General features: G+C 35.0%; 1 protein-coding gene across 2 annotated transcripts in view; it reads left to right on the forward strand.

Annotated features, from left to right (window-relative positions):
* The window catches only part of LOC131433655 (CUGBP Elav-like family member 4), an 807399-nt gene that overhangs the window by 206897 nt on the left and 585711 nt on the right, over nt 1-14791 (forward strand). The gene's annotated exons all lie outside the window — the stretch shown is intronic.

The following is a 14791-nucleotide window of genomic DNA, read 5'->3' on the forward strand; positions in this document are numbered from 1 at the left end:
CATCCTTCTTCAGTGTATCGGTTTTATAAGTTTAATAAAACCGCTTATAAAGCTTATAAAACCGATACACTGAAGAAGGATGCAAATAGCATTCCGAAATACGTATCTGTATTATAACGTTTGAAACACTTTCGGAAAAATAGTGACTGTGAAAATAGTGACTTTGTGAGAGTGTAATGACGTGACATAACATAGTGGAATTCAACGGTACAACAACAGTACTATTAGTGAGAACATTCTACTAACAGCTCAAACAGAAATTTAGTAATAATGTTTTTACACGGAACAGTGAAGTGAGTCTCGAATGTTACACTCTAATTGTATATGTATTCGGTTTATGTTTTCCGAGTGCTTAAAGTTTTCAGTGAGAGAGTCGATTTCGCGAAGTCGAATGAAGAAAACAGCGACTTAGAAGAAAAATTTTCGAAAAGAAGTTGATGTTTTGTTTATGTCTTTTTCTTCAATACAACATCGTATTTATACCTACCAATAAAGAAAAGAAAATTTTTTTCTATACTAGTGTGCCATCTAGTGGCTAGTAGTCATTACGGTGTTAACGTTTTTTCGGTGACAGAGCGCCATATAGCTGCAAATTGCAGAAACCAATTCAACTATTTATGTTGGTTGAAAACAACGTTTTATTTCTCTAATTCAACTAAAAAATTAGTTGAATGGAAATGAAGTATGTCTTAGATAAGAAATGACAGCACGTTTAATTGGTGAATTCAACTAAAAAAATAGCCATTTCAACAAATATTTTATTATCATTAGGAGAATTAGAATTAAAAAATCTAAATGAGCAAAAGTAAGATATTTTTAGTTGTCTCAAAAAATAACTAACTAAAATCAGAAAATCAACTAATTTATTCGCCAAAATGCTGATTTCGGTCTTTCCGTGCAAAAAGGAAAACGTTGGGGTCTAGTTTTTACAAATAGAAAGTGTGTGCGATATTTGAAAATAATTGGTGAAGTAGTTTTCGAATGACGATGGACACGTATTTTCAAAACCTGCTTGTTAAACTGGTTCCTCTGAAAGCGAACTTTGGGAAAATTTAAAAAAATTTTATCCTTCCCCGATACAATTTTCGGATGAGATTAGAATTTATTTTACATACAAACTTTTTTATCATTTTCGTTTCCTTTTATACTCATATACTTAATGAAATGTTTTTTTAAACAATGTAATATCTATCAGGAAACATTGAGAAAAAAACTTTGGCCATTTGAAAACCGAGGTTTTAGAGTATATTCATTCGATAGTGACTTAATCGAACTTAACATAACAGCTTAGCTTCACCCAAATGAGAAAGGTTATTACGTTGACTTTTAATTTTTCTTGGGCTCCTCTAGACAGAGTTTGACACAAATCGATTCAGGTTCGTTATACTTGTAAATTTGTTGAGCATTCATTATTCGTTGTTCGTTTTCTATTATTCTCGTTCACTAGTAAGTAATGAAGTCGGTAATGAAGTAATGATTGATTTTTAAAGTACTCCGGAAAAAGTATAGCTTTATAGAAAATTTATCAGATTAGATATTATCACAAATAATTTTCAATGAAAAATCAAATAACTCGATTAAATATATATAAAAATGCCTATATAAGTAAGACTAACAGGAATGACTAGAACTACAATTATCCCCACACTTTCAACAGACTGTCAAAAGTACTCCCTAGCTGGTAGTTTCTTCTGCCACAATTGATGATCCAAAAATTCGCCCATATATCAGTGTTAAACCCATCGAACGACACTGGCTTTTACGACCATCCCCGAAAAAAAGAACTGTTGCATTTTATGGTGCAAATATCGAAATGAGAAACGACCCTTTCTGTAGCCGACTGATCCGTCCGTTTGCCAGCGGAAGATATCTCATTGAGCCGTGTCAGTTTTTATTTGAACCGCTTTTATGTTTTCACAGCCCATCATCGTCGTCTTGTTTCGACGGTTTCGTTCGGTTGCCTTTTGACAGAACTGCCACACCATTTGATTTCCCAGTCTAGATGACTGGTATAATGAAATTTTTCCACCCAGTGACAAGTTGCGAGCTATCGTCGTGAAGATGTAAGAATATCCTTATTAGGGGAATCGCAACACTATCTTCCGAAGTGTGCACACTGGAGTGAACGGCATGTCGCGGCACTCGAAATCGTTATAGTGCCAAAGTTTCAAGGTCCGACCGATGATGCGGCGAAAGGAAGTGGTAAATTTTATTAAATTATAGTCTCCGCTTTATGAAGTATGAAGACACTCGTTGCGAGTGAGCTCAATAATCAAATCGTAAAAAAAATCGAGAAAGACGAAAGTTACCGAGTAAAAGTGCGCTTCATTTGGCAGTAAGGACAGAGTGTTCTTGTCCGCGCAATTCGGTTCAGCAAAGGAAGCTAAACTGAGGGGATCTCCAACTCGGGCCGGGTCGCGAGATCCAACTTCTGAAAGTGTATAGAAGTAATGGCGAGCACAGTTGAAATACCACTTCAGATGATTGTGAAGCCAAGTGTCCTGTGAGTGATGGGATAATAAAGTGAAGTACCTACGTTCAGTGCAGGATGACGCGGTGCTGTGTGTGTGTGGAGGTGAAAGTTTCGATAACAAACGGATCGGTTCAGTTTAGGGGAGTGACAGATTTCATTAAACTTTGTGATCAACCTAATTTTGCGATTACGTCTTTCTCGTATAATCAGCAGTCTTATAACTTTTATTTGTTACTCTTAATATTTTCGGAATATATGCATTCGAATAAAAAAATAAATAATAAGTTCAACTTCTCTACCACAATTTTTTACCTTTTTTCATATATATAAAAAATAGGTATAGAATTCGCTCAAACTTTCGAAAAATTTTCCGAGGCCCGGAGGGCCGAATGTCATATACCAATCGATTCAGCTCGACGAACTGAGCAAATGTCTGTGTGTGTGTGTGTGTATGTGTGTGTGTCTGTATGTGTGTTGTCAACTAAGAGGTCGAGATCTCAGAGATGGCTGGACCGATTTTGATCAAACTAGTCGCAAATGAAAGGTCTCCCCGTCACCCAGAACGCTATTGAATGGTTTTGAGATCGGATGTCTACTTTTTGAGTTATACGAAGTTTTATGTCAAAATTTTCAGTTTTTTGACAGTATCTGTCACATTTGACCTTGAAAACAGAATATGTTTCCAGACTTAGATTTCGCTCGGTAATACCTATCCAACAAGCCATAGATTGTTAAAATCCGTCCATTTTTAACGGAGATATCGATACTTTTGTGTAAACGACTTTTCCCCCTATTCCAGCAGCAGAAGTTTTGAGCGCTGTATGACAAAGAAATGTTTGGGAGCAACGGAAAACACGATTTTTTATACTGTTACATACAATTGTTTCTAAGTACCAAAAAGACTGTGTACAGCATCCTTTTTCATGACATTTAGCCTCGGACCGATTTTAGCACGGTTCGTTTTTGGCAACATAATCGTTCGAATATGACATATATAAACCAGATGATGGCAGAATTTTTTTAATTATATTGTTTTAAACTACTTACAGCAATAAATGCTGGAAGAACATAACCTCCATATACCATTCGAATCAGTTCGTCGAGATCAGCAAATGCGTGTGTGACAAATATTTTCCTTCAATTTTCTCGGAAAATTTCTTTTCTACAAATTCAGATTCATACGAAAAGTCGTATGCTCCCAAACAAAGTTCCTGCATTATGTTTGGTTCCGACCTCTGGTTCCGGAACTACAGGATGATATGTGAAACGAAATCAAAATTGTGTAACTCATTCTTCTCTGAACTGATTCGGCTGAACCGATCTAAGATTCAAATGAAATCTAAGAATCATCTAAGATTCAAATGAAAAGTTTCAAGATTCTATAAAACATTTTGCTCTTCAGTCAGATCTAACTTCCGGTTTCGGGGATACAGGGTGATTGGTATCAAAATGTCTATTCCACATAAATTAATTAGGTTTATCGGGTAAGCAGATTTGGATAGTCGATAAAAAAAATTAACTTTTTTCAGTTTTAGTGGTATTCAGTTGTCGATTCAGAAGGCACCTAAAAATTTAATTCGTGTTATTATTTCTCAAAGATGTCTTCACTGATTTTCAAATATTTTGAAACAAATGTAAACTATACAGCTACTCAGGTGAATTTGTCTGACTTCGGTTACACCGAATTTCGAATTCCGGTTCCAGTATCGAATCGTTTCTCAAAGCTCAATCGTTTTCTCAAAAAAAGCCTAATCAAATTTCAGAAACAAAAATTCAAACTTTAACAAACTTATATAAAAAAATTAATTAATTTTATACATACATGCAAAAATTAATTATTTTATCCAATTATGACTTCCGGTTCTCGAATTACATGATGATGAATTTTCAAAATTCAAACCGATATAGAAGATGACAATCCCGAAAAGCTTCAAAGTTGGACTCAAAACTGTTGTAATTTATTCGTCATATGGCCATACGAATCGGTTTGGAATCTGCTGGTTCCTGAATACCGGCTCTGGAAGTACCTTAAATTACCGTAAACTCTAAAGTTGAACTTACATATCATGGCATGTTTGATCGATTATCACACTTCTAGATTCAAATTCGATCCGATTTGCAGTTTCGACATTACAGAGTAATGAGTGATTAAAATCTCAAATTGTCGCTTAAAACGACGGTCATTAAAAAAATGTCATGAAAACTTTAACACCGAAGAATATTCATGAAAAAAACACATGCGGATTGATAAAAAAAAAGGTATCATCTCACTGCTAGGTGGATTAAACACGTTTTTTATTATCGTATTAAAACTTGCACACCTATATATGAGTAAGTTTCTATACATGGACATGGCCATTTGTAAATTTGTTTTATCAGGAATCAGAATAAATTGGCTCAAGCGGCACGTTCTCCTAGTTATTTGGTGATTTGTGCCTCGCCATAGCGTGTCATCATTTTTCATTGTAAGGGAGAAATATGAAAGTGAACATGGAAAGGACTTGTCTGGTGGGTAATGTGGAAAGACAGCATTAATCAAATAGAAATGAGTTCTTTGCTACATCTAGTAAACGTCAACAAGTAACGCTGTCCAAGCCCACTATTCGCAAGCCGCTCAAGGTCGGTTAGTTCCTTCATCACCCTTCACGTGATTGATTGTTTATTGTGCTTATCAGATCAGATTCAAAAACAAATTCAATGAACTGTCTTATCACTATATGCGTTGTCACAGTGACAAATTCGTTCATGTATTAATAAAATCGAGTTACAATATGAACAAAATTAAGGAATTTGGTTGCGTATGCATTGATTCCTTAATATGCAAAAGTGAAAATCAATTAAAGTAACAAAATATGTTCTGCGGAGTGTTACATATTTTCTTCCTTGTATTGCTGCAATTCAATTTTCAGACACTTTCCGATGCTTTTTAACGAAGGATCATTAAAATTACACTATTACTGAGTTTATTGGTTGACGGTTATTCAAGTTTTTCCCATACAAATTTTATTATGATATAAAACCGTTTCATTTTTCCAGATTTATATCTATGTTGTTCGTATCCAAAATTGATCTTTTAAGTAACTTTGAAATCATCATAATTAACTTTCATTAAAAGGATATTTTCCAAAAATTTTCCAATGTAAAAATTTGTTGAAGTCATAAAATAGAGTAAAATCAATTGTTCTGAAAGAATCTAATTGTCATTTTGATCATTCGCCAAAAATGTAAACACTAAAAGTAGAGCAAGTTTGTAATTTATGACTTTCAGTGCATCCATCATCATCTTTATTTTTGTATTTATTATGGGTACCTTAGAATTATTTCATTTTTAATGTAATCGTGATCGCTCCTGTCTTGCATACAACCCTCTAATTTTTTTTATCTTAGATTACTTAACAAATTTCATGTTGTCTACCGTAATAATGTACTTTAAGATGTATTTTTTTTATTCAAATTTTTTTATTCATCAATTTCGTTAGATGAACGATAAACAAAACAATAATAAATAAGACACCAGCACCAGCACGACCATCCAACAGAGAACCGTTCGTGTTCGTCAAGTTGTCGATTCAAATAATCAGACAAGTACTCCCCACGAAGAGAACATATCACACTGCGTGTGAGAGTTGAGTCACAAGGAGTGAGTTAACACTTAGTAAAAGTTGCTTGTAGCTTTGTTTATAGGGTTACAGTTCCAAAAAAAAAGCCCTGCAACATCAAAACGGTATAAACAAGATAATGCTAAAAACCCATGTTGTAAACCTTCCAGAATTGCCTATTATTCAGCTTCATATAATGGGAAGAATGATCCAACAGGATACCTCGGGGTGTGGTTTGATTCCAAATGCACGTGGGGAGGACACATTAGATATCTGATAACGAAATGTCAACAAAGAGTAAATTTTTTCAAACAATAACACGATCTTGGTGGGGTGCTCATCCGGGTGATCTAATAAAATTGTATCAGTCAACGATACAATACAACGATACGATAGGTAGACTATCCAAAGTTCCAGTTCGTGACATTCTTGCTTGTCGTTACCTTCTATACATGAAACTTCTTTATCATTTCCACAAGTCCATTGGAGTTCCAATTTAATAATTGACCCTTTTAAGACTTAGTTCTGACTTCAACTGCTTCCATTAGTTCAACCAGTAGCTAAATTTGAATAGAAATGATGTACTGATACAAACAAACTCGAAATAGTTTATGATACTATCAACAAAGTGTACAAAAATAACAGTATATTTTATAATTTATAGCAGTTAATCGTTTGATTCAAATAATATTCATGAATAGTTTTGTTATTGCAATGTGGAAGTGGAACCATCTATTGGAGAAGTTTTTCATTTTTTTTTGGCTTCTCCAATATATGTTTCCACTCAGCCTTTGCAATAACTGAACTTAGTTATGGCGTCTTTACGTCAAACCAACCAAAATTAATAAATCATTCATTTAATAATAAATGACGAAATACTTAATATGATATTTAAAATATAAGAGGAATATGTTTTATTAAATTCAAACCAATGTGACTATATTAGAATCTTATCCTAACATAGATAAGAATTCTATGTAAAAATGATGCTACGGCGAAGAAAAACTAATGTAAACTGCCCTCAAAAATAAACGTGGTTATTAAAAAACCCTTCTTAATCCACCTAGTGGTGTGATAATGCTTTTCTCTTCTTTCATAACAGTCTCATGAACATATATTTCATACTTTCATTATATAATTTCGGACACTAATTTTGACACCAATTGATTTAGATTGATTGGAGTAGTTCACAAAAGTATTCTTCAGTGTTCATGTCACACAGTCGGCATCATTTTTCCAACCTAGTGCTTGACATTTGTGTTGCCTATTTGTATGAGAAGAGTGATGTCAATCTAAAAAACCCTTCTTAGTCCACTTAGTGTAATTTTCAGTCCAGGTTCGGTTCAGCCATCTCCGAGAAACTTGCGCAGTAAATACAACACGTTTTGTCGGTTACGTTATTTATACCATCATATATCCTGAATCAAAAGTCACAGCCATTTGTTCTTCGAACTTGATCAATGGCCTAACAATAGCTTTCAAACGGTCCTAGACTTGTTAAAATCGGTTCAGCCATCTCCGAGAAAGTTGAGCGGTAAAAATATCTTCGAAAAGTGCACACACATACACACACAGACATTTTCCGATCTCGTCGAACTGAGTCGAACACTATGGGTCTCCGAGGCTCCGTTCGAAAGTCGGTTTTTCCAGCAATTCTAATACCTTTCTATAGAGAAAGGCAAAAAGAATTGCCTCTCTAGCAGCAGTAGAAGTTGTCGTGAACATCATCGTTATTAGAACCAACCTTTGTAGATGAATTAGTTTTGAACGAACTATCGTTAGTTCTCCTTTCTGCCACCATACAAGGCACAAGGCATCCATACGCTAAAATTGGTCTAGTAATAGTTGTACAGATTCAGTGAATGTCTCTATGTTTGAGTTCCCATGTTTTTCCAAAAGCTTGTCTGCGTCGGTCGAACACCGGGCAAGCTCTCTTTGTTTTGATGGTAATGTGGGCAAATCGATTCAGTATTGATATTTTACATCCATCACAACAACCTTCGAACCGAAGAATTGCAATGGACGAACTCCTGTGATATTCCTAGATCTTCTGCATAGTTTCCTTATTTCAGCAAGTCCTCACTTAAGGGAGGGGTAGGGTATAAAAGATGAAAAAACCATCATTTTTGCGATTTTTTTCAGAATTTTCGTTTACCAAAACTACCATAAGACCATTAATTTAAACCTAATTTTATAGGAATGGAAAAGTTAGTATACTTTTTTAACGCATTTCGTATGGAAACATAAGAGCTTTCCATTAAATCTAAGTTTGTAAAAAACGGTTCAGCCATCTCAGAGAAAAGTTAGTACAAAAAACGTGATTAATCCACCTAGCAGTGAGATGATACCTTTTTTTATCAACACGCATGTGTTTTTGCATGGATATTCTTAGGTGTTTTAGTTCTCATGACATTATTTTAATCATCGTCGTTTTAAACGGCAAATTGAGATTTTAATCACTCATCACCCTGTAATGCCGAAACTGCAAAACATATCGAATTTCAATCTTAGCGTGTGACAATCGATTGAACATTCCATGAGATGTCGAAGTAAGTTCCACTTTAGAGTTTTTCGTCATTATTTATGGTACTTCCAGAGCCGGTATTCAGGAATTAGCATAGCCCAAAATGATTCGAATGGCCATAAATTATTACGCCAAACAATTTACATGAAATTTATAAACTCATCATCTGTAATTCCAGAATCGGATAAAATTCACCGATTTTGTATGGGACCTTAAGTCCTGTAATATTTGTTTTTGAAGTTTGATTTGGTCTTTTTTGAGAAAATGATTGAGCTTTGAGAATCGATTCGATACTGGAATCGGAATTCTAAAATCGGTGTAGCCGAAATCAGTTAAATTCACCTGAGGAGTGTGTAGACATCTTTGAGAAATTGTAGTGCGAATTAAAATTTGGGGGTACATTCCGAATCCAAAAACGAATACCGTTCAAACTAATATAAATTTATATGGTAATCGACTATCCAAATCTGCACCTGATTAATTTATGTGAAATGGACATTTTTATACTAATCACCCTGCATTTTCTAAATCAGAAGTCGGATCTGACTAAAAAGTAAGAGGTTTTATAGGATTTTAAGACCTCTCATTTGAATCATAGATGATTCTTATATTTCATTAGAATCTTAGATCGGTTCAGCCATCTACGATAAAAATTAATTGCATTATTTTAATTTCGTTTCACATGACATCCTGTGGTTCCGCAATCAGAAGTCGGATCCAAACGTAATTCAGGAACCTTGTTTGGGAGTATACGACTTTTCATATGAATCTGAGTTTGTAGAAAACGGTTTAACCATCTCCGAGAAAATTGAGTGATATTATTTGTCACACACGCATTTGCTGATCTCGACGAACTGAGTCGTATGGTATATGGAAGTCATGTTCTTCCAGCATTTATTGCTGTAAATAGTTTAAATCAATATAATTATGGAATTACTTCCAACTCGATAATACTGGTATCATCTGGTTTGCATATGGCATATTCGAATGATTATGTTGCCAAAAACGAACCGTGTTAAAATCGGTCCGAGGCAAACTGTCATGAAAAAGTATGCTGTACACAGTCTTTTTGGTACTTAGAAACAATTATATGTAACAGTATAAAAAATCGTGTTTCATGTTGCTCCCAAGCATTGCTTTTTCATACAGCGCTCAAAATTCCTTCTACTGGAATAAGGCTTACGCAAAAATATCGATATCTCCGTTAAAAATGGACGGATTTTAACAATCTATGGCTTGTTGGATAGGTATTACCGAGCGAAGTCTAAGTCTGGAAACATATTCTGTTTTCAAGGTCAAATGTGACAGATACTGTCAAAAAACTGAAAGTTTTGACATAAAACTTCGTATAACTCAAAAAGTAAACATCCGATCTCAAAACCATTCAATAGCGTTCTGGGTGACGGGGAGACCTTTCATTTGCGACTAGTTTGATCAAAATCGGTCCAGCCATCTCTGAGATCTCGACCTCTTAGTTGACAACACACATACAGACACACACATATACACACACACACACACACACACAGACATTTGCTTAGTTCGTCGAGCTGAATCGATTGGTATATGACATTCGACCCTCCGGGCCTCGGAAAATTTTTCGAAAGTTTGAGCGAATTCTATACCTATTTTTTATATATATAAAAAAAGGTAAAAACGTTACATACACACATACGACTGATGAGAATTGCTAAGAAAATGTAATTGATATTAATCCTACTCTGATTGAATATATAATAGCATCATAGCAACCGTTGCCTGCCATCCCTAACTCCATCGTTCACTAATATTAATGCTTCACCTATTTCACGGAAAAATGGCATCTCATCTGACTATTCCATATGAGTCGCGAAGTTGGTGATTTGAACGGATATAGGGCCTCGGATTCACTTTAAGCAAACGATGCGACCATAGAAAACGGTTAACTAACTAGTGTATATTAAACTCTTAGTATAACAACACACACTACCAATACCTTCGTTCCTAGTTATAGTGATAAAATTGATTTAAAAGATTGTAGTTCACCTTTCCATAAAAGAACTAAAATGGAATTTCGAAACGGTACCAGACATTTTACAACATCACTCCTTCAGTCATTCCGGATACCCCTCAGACCAAGCACCACCAGTTGACTTCATCAACTAGTAACAACTCAATTATTGACAAAAGCCTCACTTTCTGCGAGAATTTCAGACAGGAGCCTTTTTGCAAATGGAGGCAAAGTACTTATATTTTAGTCGATAAAATAACTCTTAACCAATAACCTTTATTTTAACATGTCTTCGATAATAATAGTGTCTTTATCAAAATCAAACTTTGTTAAAACCATACTGACAATATACAGAACAAATATTGGTTCGAATCATCGAAAAATGTTTACTTAATCATAAAATATTTCTTCCATAATCTCTCTTACTTATTGTTTCTTGGTTAAAAAGATCTATTTATTACTACTGAGCGCAAATGCCATCGTTTGAGCAATAATCTGCATATTGGAAAGGTATCATGCTGCTGGGTGCCAAAATATGCCGGTACAGGTGATCGCGAGTACACTACGGAAGCGTGTTTGGCTATGCTTGGAATTTCGGTGTCGATTATTAACTGTTCATGAGACCTAGATCCGTTATTATACATCAAAGAACAGAATGATTACCCAACAATGAACTGAAGTTGGCACAAGTACTCTGAAGCGGCCTAGAAAGACTCGATTTGGGGTTCAAATTACTACCCCATCCATCTCATTCGCCTGGTTTGGCTTCGTCGAACTTTTTATCTGTTCCCAAACCTCAAGTCGATGTGAGTTTTGTTTTGAAATCATCGATAGCTATTTCCAGATACCGAGAACCAGATACCGAGCCAAAGTAAGTGTGTATTGCATTCATCTAATATGATGTTACTGCGAAAGTCTTTGCAGTTTTGAGACTCATCATACGTTAAACTCAAGACTTTAACGATGTGTATTGTCTCAAGAAAGTTTCCATCGCGAGTACGATGTATTCTGGAATACACAATCCTAGTGTAAATTTACATTTTTTGAGACTGACATATTCGAGCATAAAAAGCTAGCAGTGTCCTATTTTGTCTGAAAAAAATCTCCGGCATACCGGATTTCCCTGCCATAGTCGACGGTTTTGAAGGAGTAAGCGATGTATCAAAGGGAAAGCAGCCCTCTGATTGGTCAATCGATGCAAAAGCGAAGCTGTTGGAAGCACGCGAAGCTATAAATATAAGTAAAATTATAGCTAACGTTTCAGTCCTACACGTAGCTTGCTAGAGGTAGGTTGTTGCTACACTCTTAGAAAAAATGAAATTTACGCTTGACGTAAAACCAAGTATGCCGTAATTTCTTCGGCGATGACACAATATTACATCTACTAACATGTGAACATAACTGTTGCGTCTGTATCGATGTAAGTTTCAGCTAAATCAACTGTGAAGTTAATGATATGACTTATCTTTACATGCTTTGTATTGTGAATGTAAGTGAATCGCGACGCTCCTTTTATGTGCATCTATAAAGATGTAACATTTTCTAAGTGTGTAGACAGCAAGACAAAAAGTGCCATAAACGATTTGAAGCTTTAATTGGTATGCTCTGATCTTGTGTCATGCAAGTTCGGATGAAATTCCATGTTATGTCGTTTCGCCTGAGAAATTCACAACTACCCCAGGGTAAATTTTTAGTGCATAAGATAAATTTCCAATTTATATTAGATGAACTCGATTGATAATGAGATAAAGTTTATCGCTACAACCGAAATCACAGAATGGTAGTAATGGTAGAGAAACGCTATAAAATTAACAACTTGCATACAATACTTGAACACAAGCTTGGCGAAAAGTAGCTTAAATATCGATATCTGTATCGCAAGCTTGTATAAACGTATAATTGCATACATTTGGGCTTATGATGTAATTTCGTCGGCTAAAAAACAAATACAAATCATGACAAATATAGTCTATATTCTGGGTTCGCGTGTTCGGTGTTGGTTCATAATAAAGACTAAGCAGACTCTCGTGCATTTGCGGATTCAAAAGTGTGACGATTAATTGAAAATGTCGATCATTAGAAATTTTGTTTGCCTTGTTCCACATCAATGGCTCGAACAACCCCATGGGGCTGATCCTTGTAGTTTTTTAAATGAAGAAAGGAAATGTTTTTTTTTTCTGGAAAAAGATGCCAGTTGTCAGGTCTGGTCCTAGGACGTCTTTAAACTATCAGTGCAGTTCTTATCGAATTACTAATGCGACTCAGAAATTGAACATAAACCAGTTGCTGAGTCACATTAGCTAGTGAAACTATACTGTGAGTGACGCAATTTTTCATTTTCCATTTAAGTGCAATGTCTAATTTGATGAATTAAATTTCAGCTTAACGGCCGTCCAGATTTTAGCCAAAGCCACTATTTTCGTCCTTAAGAGTTAACGATGCTAGCCGTAATATAAAAGTACAGCTACGTATCCTGGTCACTACTTGCGAACTTATTTGTACATTTGTCCAGTACTTCAAGTTCCATAACGGAATGTAGCGCCAAGACATTTCGTTATGACTTTTTCAACTGCACGGAACCACCCGCGATCCCATTTCAACCAAAATATTAGTTGATTTTCTGAATTCGAGTGGTTAAAATTTGGTACAACTAATCGATTGTTGTTTTAACTAAACTGTCATTTTTGTTTTTCGATTAGCAGAAACGATGGTTGAAACAACAAATTTAACTGTTGGAAAAAAATGCTGTCAATTAGTGAGGACACATACCTTTCAATTTCAACAAATATTTTAGTTGAAATAACTGGTGTTGTTATTTAAACAAAATTCTGTTAGTTGAAAAATAGATCGGTTTTATTTGTTTTAGACATTGCAAATAGTTGGAATAAGTTATCATTACGAAATCAGAACTGATCTGATCTCTAAGTGATTTTGATTTTTGCATGTTCATGATCATGCTAAGTCGAGATCAGTAAAGATCTAAATTAAAAAAAATACTTCTGATTCGATTGGAAAAGATTGTTGTAGAAAAACTTTTTTAATCAGCAAAAGTGTCCGGAGGGGTGAGTGCGAATTTATTAAATTTACCTAAAATGAGTATTGGAAGATGATACCTTCAAACGGTTGAACTAAAGTTATGCACTGATAATTTTAGTCAATTTATATGAGCTTGGGTGCATCAACCGCTGAGAATTGGAATTTTGCGACGGCAATTCAAACGCGCCATTCAATCGTAGCGCGTTCTGTGTGTTTGAAACCCTTCGCTCCTGTTACTTTTATAAATTAAATTCATGTCAAAAAGCATTTTATTGCTAATGCATGAATATCATCATCGGCAGGCCCGTACCTTGGATTTCGTTTCGGGAGGGGCCCAAAGATAAAAAATAATGTTACTGAAGATTGCTTATGTAACTAAATCTCGGTGTTCCTTTTACGGGTGTTTTTAAGAGACACTTTAAACTTTTCCACTGGAACTGTTATTGTGTTACATTTCTTTGCGTTTACTGTCTTGTTATTTTTGCAACACTTGTCTTAGAGCTTCTAAATAATTATATATCTGTTTTCGATTTCGGGAGGGGCCCGGGCCCCTCGGGCCCCCCCTCTGGGTACGTGACTGATCATCGGTATCAAACAGCTGGAAGTAAAACAGTCTGCTGGAAGTAAATCAATGATCGAATTTGAAGTATAAAATTTTTGCGCATACCTGAAAGATTACGAGATGATCATTCATTAACATTTTCTAATTTGTCACCAAATCTTTTTCATCTTAAACAAGGTTAACTTTATCACAACACCGCTGTTAGATAAACACTTGTTATCATAAATTTCTCAAATCGAATGAACACAATTTCACCAAACGCTTTAACCATCGATGTTGTTTTCATTGACATTTTGAAGCGACGCGAACAGATTTCAACTAAAAAAGTTGTTGATTTTGCATTGCGATTATTGTTTTGCTTTCAACTGTCTCCGGCATTTGACAGCATTTAAGACAACATATTTTTCAACTACTTGAATATATGCAAATCAAAAACCATATTGGTTGAATCAAAAAGGAATTAGTTAAATCAACTATCACAAAAATCAAAAACTGCGATATCGCAATTTTATGATCGAAGGGTTCTCCGTGTGTAAGTCTATTCTGACCACTGATGCAGGCCATAAGTAGTGACCGAAAAACGTTTTTCTATATGCATATTGTTACC

Source organism: Malaya genurostris, chromosome 3 (genome assembly GCF_030247185.1).
Source record: "Malaya genurostris strain Urasoe2022 chromosome 3, Malgen_1.1, whole genome shotgun sequence".
NCBI classification, from domain to species: Eukaryota; Metazoa; Arthropoda; class Insecta; order Diptera; family Culicidae; genus Malaya; species Malaya genurostris.